At 43.9% G+C, this 10,460-nt stretch overlaps 1 protein-coding gene across 1 annotated transcript in view; it reads left to right on the top strand.

Moving 5' to 3' along the window:
- The window catches only part of LOC102767599 (zinc finger protein OZF), a 99,061-nt gene that overhangs the window by 67,105 nt on the left and 21,496 nt on the right, over positions 1-10,460 (top strand). Inside the window, exon 3 of the mRNA XM_006765343.2 lies at positions 10,323-10,393. The gene's annotated coding sequence lies outside the window, so the exon portion shown is untranslated. The remainder of the gene's footprint in view (positions 1-10,322; positions 10,394-10,460) is intronic.

Here is a 10,460-nt window from a genome sequence, read left to right as displayed (position 1 = left end):
ATTGGGGAAAATGTGACAAAGCTGCCAGCCACAACCAGAAAGTTGTTCAGCATGAGGGTAACTGCTCTGAAGAAGTAAATTATGTGTGTAGCGAATGTGGGAATGTGTTTAGAGGAATTTTTAACCTTACGCAACATAAGAGAGAGCACACTGGAGAAAAGCCCTATGAGTGTAGTGAAAGTGGGAAGTCATTCAGGCAAACCTCTGCTGTCATTGAACATCAGAGGGTTCACACTGGAGAAAAAACCTATGAATGTACTGTTTGTGGGAGGGCCTTCCGAAAAAGATCTCACCTCATTAAACACCTCAGAATTCACACTGGAGAAAAGCCCTATGAGTGTAGTGATTGCGAAATATGCTTCAGGGAAAGTAGTACTCTTGTTCAACACCAGAGAGTTCACACTGGAGAAAAGCCGTATGAATGTACTCTTTGTGGAAAGTCCTTCATACAAAGGTCTATCCTCACTAAACACTAGAATTCACACCTGGAAAAGCCCCATATGAGTGTAGTGATTGTGGAAAGTTCTTCAATGTGAGCTCTGCTCTCAATACACACCACAGAGTTCACACCGGAGAAAAGCCATATGAGTGTAGTGATTGTGGCAAGTCATTCAGGCAAATCTCCCCTCAGAGAGCCTGGAGAAAAGCCATATGAGTGCAGTGATTGTGGAAAGTCATTCAAGCAAATCTCGGCTCTCAGTGTACATCAGAGAGTTCACACTGGAGAAAAGCCATATGAGTGCAGTGAATGTGGAAAGTTCTTCACTGAAAGCACTGCTCTCAGTAAACACCACAGAGTTCACACTGGAGAAAAGCCACATGAGTGTAGAGATTGTGGGAAGTCCTTCAGGCGAATCTCTATTCTCACAGAGCACCGGAGAGTTCACACTGGAGAAAAGCCATATGTGTGTAGTGACTGTGGGAAGTCCTTCAGACAAAGTTCTACCTTGACACGGCACCGGAGAGTTCATACCGGAGAGAAACCTTATGAGTGTAGTGCATGTGGGAAGTCTTTCAGGTACAATAGTCACCTCCTTTACCACAAGAGAGTTCATACTCTATAAAAGGCATGTGAGTGTCAGGATTGTGGGGAGTCCTGCAAACATAGCTGTACCCTCATATGACACCACAGAGGTCATATTGGAGAAATGCCACATCAGTGTACCTTCTTTTATAATAGATTAGTTCATATTTTTCATAATTTTATAGGCAGTATAAGGTTTATACATTTTAAACACTGGTTTCCTTCATGTTACACAGGTGATTTGAGATTCAACACTAACATTTATGTGAATATGTAATCTCTCTTTTTGCTGAGTAGTATTGTGTTCTATGGATAACCACTCTGTCTATTGGTCTGTCTGTGGTTTTGGTTAGTTCGACATTCGGAGTTTTATAAATAAATCTGCTAGGAATATTTGAGTTCAGTTCTTTCTACAGGTAAATGCTTTACTCATCAAACTGTTGCAGTGTTGGTGAATGTTTTACATTGTAAGATATATAGAACTGTGACCCCCAATGGTTATTCCCTTTGCCTCCAACCCACCCACAGTAATGAAAATTCCAGTTTTTCCAAAAGCCTGCCAGCACATCTGATGGTTAATTTTTTCAATGTGTATACTGTGAACCCATTTTGGTTTTAATAATGCTTTCCTAAGAATTTTTGATGGTGAGCATTTCTTCACACATTTATTTACACTATCTTTATCTCCTTTGTTATAATGTCTGCCCAAGATCTTTTGCCTACGTTTACAATGAATTTATTATTCTAACCAGTAGATGGAGAGTGTCTAAGACACGTGTTTGAAATTCGCTCATTCCTCAATGACTCAAGAGACTTCTTTGCTGTATGGAACTATTAGGTTTAAATTATAGAAATTTTTCTCTCTCAATTTTTAGTTTATTTACAATTCATAGTCCACTTGTACCATATATTTAATAAGTATAATCTGCATTGTTAACTTTCTCCACCACCCCTTTTTAAGTTTAAGCATTCAATACTACATTAATTGAGGTATAGGTTTCTAGTATTTGTCAATTTCCCTGGTGCAAATACTCTGTCACCATGTTCAAACTGCCAAAACGATGTCCTTGAACATGGACATGGGAAAATATTTCAGTAGCACATCATTCTAGTTTATTTCCAACATGCTAATAAAGTAGCAATGAATGTGCTCAAGAACATCCTATATAATAAAAGGCAAATATGCAAATTGTCTCTGCAACCAGGAGCTTGATCAGGGGTTGGGGCTGGCCAGCAGGCCAACTGCCCTTGGCCCTCCCCACAGCCAGCCCTGCTCTTGACCGCCCCCTCCCCCCCATTGGGGCAGGGCAGGCCAGCTAACTACTTGTGGCCCCTCCTTCCAGCCAGCTGAGTGATCAGCCCCAATCAGGGTGGGCCAGCCAGACCCCACCTGTGCACAAATTCGTACACCAGGTCTCTAGTTGATAATAAAATGGTAAAATTAGCTTTGTGCAGTGGCAGTATCATAGCCAAGGAGATTTATCCGAGGGAAGATTATTGCTAATTGGGAAAAAAAGGCAAAAAATGTATAAAATGATAAAATTATACTGAAGTGGCAAGTTTTAAATGTTTTTTAAAGTTTGATATAAGTATAATTGATTTAAAACATACATTTTAACTACATATATATTTTTTTAAATTTTTTTATTGGTTTCAGAGAAGAAAGGGGGAGGAGAGAAACATCAGTGATGAGAAAGAATCATCACTGCTTCTGGCACACTGCACACTGGGTTATCAAGCCCTCAGCCTGGGAATGTGTCCCAACCAAGAACTGAACCATGAGCTCCTGGTTTATAGGTCGATAGTCAACCACTGAGCCAGGAGGCTAGGCAACAATATATATTTTTATTGATATTAAAGAGGAAGAAAGAGAGATAGAAACATCCATGATGAGAGAGGATCATGGATCGGCTGCCTCCTGCACACCTCCTGCTGGGATGGAGCCCAAAAGCTGATCATGTGCCATGACCAGTAATTGAACCCTGACCTGGTTCATAGGTTGGTGCCCAACCACCGAGCAACACTGGCCAGGTTAAAACACAGTTTTTAACTTACACTTTTGATGTTTCTGTACAGGCTTGCATCCCTGAAACCAAATTCCTCTTCCCCTTTTCAGTGCTTTCTAATTGGCACTTGGAATTACTGATGCAAGGACCTAGTCTACCTTTGTAATAGCTTATTTCATATTATATCCATATAAAGAAAACACTTATGAAACCCCATGAGTCCTATTCTAGCCTTCCATCACTATCTGTCATGGTAGTTCTGGTATCTATCTATTCTCAGGTACATTAATGGGTTATTTTACTTAAAATCCATGATATAACCCTAGCCAGTTTGGCTCGATGGGTAGAGCTTCAGCCTGCGGACCAAAAGGTCCCAGGTTCGATTCCGGTCGAGGGCACATGACTGGGATTCGGGCTCAATACCCAGTATGGGGTGTGCAGGAGGCAGCCGATCCATGATCCTCTCTCATCATGGATGTTTCAGTCTCTCCCTCTTCCTCTCTCAAGTCAATAAAAATATTTTTTTAAAAAAAACCCATGATACATTTTGCCCTGGCCGAGTAGCTCAGCTTGTTAACACAGCATGTCAATAATGCCAAGGTTGCCTGTTCCATTCCCAGTCAGGGCCTGTACAAGAATCAAACCAGGAATATATAAACTTAGTGAAACAACAAATGGGTGTTTCCCTCTCTTCCCAGTGTCCTCTCTCCAATCAATATGTTGGTGTCTGTTTTTCACCAAATGTGTCCACACACGTGACCACCCACACAGCTGGGGACCCCGTGGCGAACCAGCCAGCAGCGTTCTCATGAGGGCAGAGCACACAGTGAGGGAGAGAACAGGAGGGGCCTGAGCTGCACAGTCCTCTCAGGGGACGATGACACCTGTGCTCCCTGAGACTAAAACCCAAGGGGCCTGGAAAAGCTCTGGACCTGGATGTGGCCCTTGTGGCCGCTGCACCCTCCAGCCAGGGGTTGAGACTGGGCTGTTTTGGACTCAGGTGGTTGAGGAGCCCAGATCCCCCCCTCCCCAAGTATTTGGGGGCAGCCCCTACTGCTCTGTGCCCCCAAATCCGTTCGCCTTTGGGAAGTCCTACCTCCCACCAGCACACCCACACCCTAGTGCCCCACAGGCTTTGCTTGCATCTCTATGCACGTCTGGGTAAGTGTCCACTTTGATTGCATTAAAAATTCCACCCCCGCCCTGACCGGTTTGGCTCAGTGGCTAGAGATTAGCCTGCGGACTGAAAAGTCCCAGGTTCAATTCCGGTCGAGGGCATGTACCTTGGTTGCGGGCACATCCCCAGTGGGGGGTGTTGGAGACCGGGTGTAAGCTGACACGGTCCTTGCACCTGAAGGGGCTAGCAAGGCCGGGACCCTTACCCACACAGTTTTCCCAGACTTGTTTGGATGGCGGTTATCAGTAGAACGAGAGCAACCTTTGTAGAAAGAGAACAGCCTTTAATGGCTTACCAAGAAGTCTGTAACTATTTACTGAGATTTGCTGTACCGAGAATTTGCCCTTCCGCTCTGTCTCTCCCTTAGAGATGAAGAGGAACAAAGAATACATTCCTCTTGACAGACCTCCTATTCAGTGTTTTGTGTATAAAAGGCATTGCGTGGTTAATAAACTTACTGCAGTTCCTCGATTGACCTGTAGTCCCCCCGATCCCGCTCTCCTGTCTTTCTTTCTTTTCTCAATTCCCACATCCCTACCTTAGCCCGGTTCAACCTGTCAGGCTGGCCCTGACGGGGGTGTGCAGGAGGCGGCTGATCAATGTTTCTCTCTCATGAATCTTTCCAACACTCTATCCCTCTCCCTTCCTCTCTGTAAAAAATCAAAATTTTAAAAAAAATTCCACCCCCAGCCCGTCCTGGAGGTCACATGGATTCCCCAGGAAATGGTGCTGTGTTTTAAATGGGAAGCAATACAAGAAGTCTTGGTCTCCACATGATACCACCTTGGGCAGATGAATTGCGGGTGGTCTCCCCCCTCGAGTTTGGCCTGTGCAGAGAAAACCCTTGCTCCTCAAGTGAGGTGATGGACTGCAGACTTTGGGACAATATACTATGGGATGTGAGGTGGAGGGGTCAGAGAGGTTGGGACCTGGAACAGGATTGGTGAGAGTGTGTGTGTTCCCCTCAGGGTATTGCCCCTGTCTACAGTGTGACCCTAGACATAAGCCGGGCCCCTGAGTGCCCCGCTGAGGCTGGGGATGTTCCGTACCTGTGTGTTTCTGTGCTTGTGTTTTCTGTATGTTTCTGAGTCTGTGCACCCCGACAACAGGCAATCTCCAGAGAGGCGGTGTAGAGGGCCACATGTGCTTCTGCAACCCCAGGTGAGCCCCTTCTGCTGCTGCTCTTCCAGGCCTCTGGTTTCCCCCTGGAGGTCCCGTCACAGGCGCCAGGGGTGGATGAAGAAAAGGGTCAGTTCATAGAACCCCAGGCTGTGGGAAGGGGAGGAATTAGGGAAGATTCTGATGTCAGACTGGAGTTAGAGAGTGTGCATGGGGAATGTTTGTAAAGGACACGGCTTCGTGGAGGAGCTGGGGATCCAGGTCCCTTGGGAAGGAATGAGTGGGTTGGGTGCATGTGGGGGGAGTTGAGGGGAAAGACTTCTAGACTCCTAACCCCCCACTAGGAAGAGGAAGTGAACGTCCCTGGAGAGGGGTGTCTCTTGCCCATGTGAAAGCTAGGCTGACCCCTCCGGGAGGAAGGTGCCTGAGTCTACTCAGTGCATCACTTCTGGACCCCTGGGTCCTGGTCAACTGAGGGTGCATGGCCAACGGGGACACAGGGGCCAAGAGGGAGAATTAGGCCCAGTGATTGCTGCACTTGTGGATGAAAATGATCGAGGGACCTGTTCGCAGTATGTATTACACAAGTGTCAGAAATGTTTAGGGGAACTACTGGCCACATGCTCCAAAGAGGCCAGCCGTCATGATGTATGAGATTTTATAGGCTGGTGTCACTTGTTGTAAGACTCTGAGGTGGAATTAGTATTGGGACATTAACACTGTTTTCATAGAGCAGACACTGCAGTTAAAGTAGATGAAAAGTGCCTCTTCTGGACATAAGTCCACATTATTCCAGGGCCGGTGGCTTGTATGATCTTTGATTACTTTGTGAGGACCTCCATCACTGTTTCCTGTAGCTGGAGTCACTGGCAGAGAAAATAATCTGGTTTTGTTTTGTTTTGTTTTTTTTGGATTCCCCTGACCCCTCTAGGGTGTTGACCTCAAGGTTGTTGCTCAACAGGCATGACCTCAAAGCTAGAGGAAGGATAATGCTGTAATCAGCCCCAGGATGTGTCTTTTGTAACCAGTCAGCATTCCTGTGGATTCCAATGGCCATAGTCTTCACTGCTTGACAACATTTGTTGCCACTGAGGCAAAGCTGTTCCCCCCAGCAAATGAGAACTGACATGCAACAAAGTTCACCTTTCTCACGGGTGCTATTTGGTGAGCCCTGACCTAGAGATAAAGCTGTGACACTGTCCCATGTGACATAAACTCACCGGTAACTCATACCGGGGGGCGGGGGTGGGGGGCAACAATAGGCTCACAGTTGTAAGTTCACAGAACACAGAGATTATTCTTTTAAAAAATATTTTAGAAAATTATTATATTCTTTTTTTGAGGGGAAAGAGAGTAAGAGGCTGGGAGAGATAAACATAGATCTGCTGCCTCCTGCACGCCCCCTACTGGGGATCCATTTGGGGATCTTCACTGACCTGAAATCAAACCAGAGAGCTTTCAGTGAATGGGGTCCCACCCAATCAACTAAGGACACTGGCCTGGGCAGAGTTTATTCCTATTATTATTAGTATTAGTATTATTTATTAATGTATTATTTTCCATACCAGCAACTCTAAACCTACTTTTGCCACACCCTATATTTTCCTAATACCCTGTTGTAAACTCTCTTTCTGCCTTTCTCAGCCCTCCATGCACTCATTGATTCTCCTTTTTTACAATAGAATAGTTCATGTTGTTCATAATTTTATAGGCACTGCTTGGTGTGTACTCTGTAACAAATACTTGTTTCCTCCATGTACACAGTCATTTTGAGTTCAACACAAATGCTCATGTGAAAAGAAAATTTACCTATTTCTGAGTAGTACTGTGTTCAGTGAATAACCACTTTATCTATTGATCTATGTTTTTTTGTTACTTCTAGGTTTGGGGGTATTATAAATAAATCTTTTGGGAATATTTCCATTCAATTCTTATATAGACATGTTTTACTATTAAACTGTTGTGTAGGTGAATGTTTTATATTTAAGATATGTGAACCTGTTAGCCAATAGAGTCATTCCCTTTGCTTTCCCCCTAACCCATAGTATATAATAATTCCAATTTTTCTGCTACTCTGCAAGGACACACAATGGTTAACCTTCTCAAATTGTAACCCTGGAAATGCATATAATGTTAACTCACTTTTGTTTTAATTCCATCTACCTAAGAATTTTTAATGGTGAACATTTTTTCATACATTTGCACTGTTTTTATCTGCTTTGTTAAAATATCTGCTAAGAATCTTTTTTAAATATTGTTATTGATTTCAGATCAGGAAGGGAGAGGGAGAGAGAGATAGAAACATCAATGATGAGAGAGAATCATTGATTGGCTGCCTCCTGCACATCCCCAATTGGGGATCTAGCCCACAACCCAGGCATGTGCCCTTGACCGGAATAGAACCGGGGCCCCTTCGGTCCGCAGTCTGATGCTCTATCCGCTGAGCCAAACCAGCTAGGGCAGAATCTTTCCAATTGTCTAAATAAATTTATTATTTTAACTGAAGGAGGGCTGTGCAGCATCTAAGACAAATGCTTGAATTTCCCTCATTCTTCAGTGATTCAAGTGACTCCTTTGCCATATGGAGCCATAGGTTTTGATTCTTGGAAGAAAAATTGTTTTACTCAGTTTTTTAAATTATTTTTTATTGATTAAGGTATTACATATGTTTTACTCAGTTTTAAATCTATGTACAACTGAAGCCAAATTATTCCATATACTTATATATTTAATCTGCATTGCTAACATTCAGAGCCACTCTTATTTAAGTGTAAGCATCTAGCAGGGGTCCTCAGACTATGGCCCGCGGGCCACATGCAAATACAAATATTGTATTTGTTCCCCTTTTTTTATTTTTTACTTCAAAATAAGATATGTGCAGTGTGCATAGGAATTTGCTCATAGTTTTTTTTTTAAAACTATAGTCCAGCCCTCCAACGGTCTGAGGGGACAGTGATATTTTTAAAATAATGAAGGTTTGGCAACTACAGTTCACAATTTTTGTGCAAAATATAGTCGGAATAGCGATTTAACTTCATCAACTGTGAAGAGATTAATTAAAAAATTTAGGGAGACTGGATCAATTAGTGATCTTACACACTCTGGCCGTCCTTCAACAAGTCGTTCAACACAAAACCTCGAAGCAGTTCGTGAGAGTGTTGCTGAGAGTCCAAGGACATGAATTCAGCATTGTGGTCAAGAATTGGACATTTCGAGAAGCTCTCTACAGCGTATTCTCACGAAAGATTTGCATCTTCATGCTGACAAAGTTCAATTGACCCAGGAACTGAAGCCTACTGACCACGCACAGCGAAAGGAGTTCGTTGAATGGATTATGGAACAACAACAAGTGGATGGTGATTTTTCAAAAAAAAAAGCATCTGCAGCGACGAGGCTCATTTTCATCTTGCTGGCTTCTTTAATCGACAAAATTGTCGCATTTGGGGTTCAGAAAATCCGCGAGTGATTGTTGAGAAACAAATACATCCACAACGTGTCACTGTTTGGTGAGGATTTTGGGCTAGGGGCATCATCGGACCATTCTTCTTCGAAAATGCAGCTGCTCAGGCAATAACAGTTAATGGTGCTCGCTATCGCGACATGATAATCCATTTACCCGATATGCTATTCCATACATAACCCTATACTGTATACTTTATGAATCAATAAAAAATTTACAATTTTTAATTATATACCTGTGTTTTCTACCAAAATTACTTATTGCGTGAATTTTGGGACACCCTTTACTAATACATTAAATGAAGTCTAGGTTTGTAGAATTTGTCAATTTTCCTGGCATAAATACTCTCATCATGGTCAGTGTTAAACTGCCAAAGTGAAAGCATTGAATATGCACATGATAAGGTATTTCAGTAGCACATCATTGTAATTTATTTCCAACAAAATGATACAGTTGCAACAAATATGCCCCATAAATTTCATAATAACACAGTAAAATTATTGGGAAGCCTCAACTTTTAAAGCTTTTTTTTAAACTTTGATTTAAGTACAACTGATTTAAATCATGCATTCAAACAATATTTTTAATTGATTTCAGGGAGGAAGGGAGAGGGAGAGAGAGATAGAAATATCAATGATGAGAGAGAATCACTGGTAGGCTGCTTCCTGTCCCTCCCCTCTCCCTGGGAATTGATCCTGCAGCCCATGTATGTGCCCTGACCAGAAATAGAACCATGGCTTTCTGGTTCACAGGTCTATGCCCAACCACTGAGTCCCACCTGCTAGGCTATAGTAGTTAAAAATATATTTTTTAAAAAATGTATTTTTTTTTATTGTTGATAGAATTACAGATGTCTCCCATTTCCCCCTGTATATGTATATAGTGTTTGATGGACCCAGCCCAGCAAATCAGTGTTTAAAAAAGTAGTCGCCATCACTGCTGTCATCAACATCATCATCTTCATCATCATCACTGCCGTTTGAGTCTAGAGAAATAACAGCAAAAGAATCTCCACTTAAGATACAGCATTTGCGCCGAAACCGGTTTGGCTCAGTGGGTAGAGCGTCAGCTTGCGGACTGAGGGGTCCCAGGTTCGATTCGGGTCAGGGGCATGTACCTGGGTTGCGGGCACATCCCCAGTAGATGGGCAGGAGGCAGCTAATCGATGTTTCTAATTCTCTATTCTCTCTCCCTTCCTCTCTGTAAAGAATCAATAAAATATATTTTAAAAAAAATAAAATAAAATAAAACTACATTACCCAGAAAGCACGGCGACAGAGTCAGCCGGGTTCGGAGCATTTTGTGATCTGCACATCCGGTTAGGGCGGGACTTCCGGCGTCCTGCTCCCGTCAGCCATTTTTAAGGCTCCCGTGGGTTCGCAGACTCCCGAGCTCTTCTGTTCTGGTGCCGAGTAGGAGGCGTGGGAGGCAGCGTCCCTGCCTTTCAGAGGGGTCAGAGGCTGGTTGAGCCCCGTGGTGTTGGGGCGTCCGAGGCTCCCCGACTCGTCTCCGCCGACAGAGTCCCCTCGGCCTCAGCCCATCGGACCCTCCAGCCTCTGGGCCGGCGCCGCTCGGGTCTCGCCGCCCAGGGCGCAGCGTCCAGCGCAGTGAGTCCTCGTGGGGACCCGGGGTGTGAGGGGAGGGAGGGCGTGCCCAGCCTGCCTGTGGCCTCAG

Source organism: Myotis davidii, unplaced genomic scaffold (genome assembly GCF_000327345.1).
Source record: "Myotis davidii unplaced genomic scaffold, ASM32734v1 scaffold1100, whole genome shotgun sequence".
NCBI lineage: Eukaryota > Metazoa > Chordata > Mammalia > Chiroptera > Vespertilionidae > Myotis > Myotis davidii.
The sequence above is the reverse complement of the archived record's forward strand: the minus strand, read 5'-3'. Positions and strand labels throughout refer to the sequence as shown.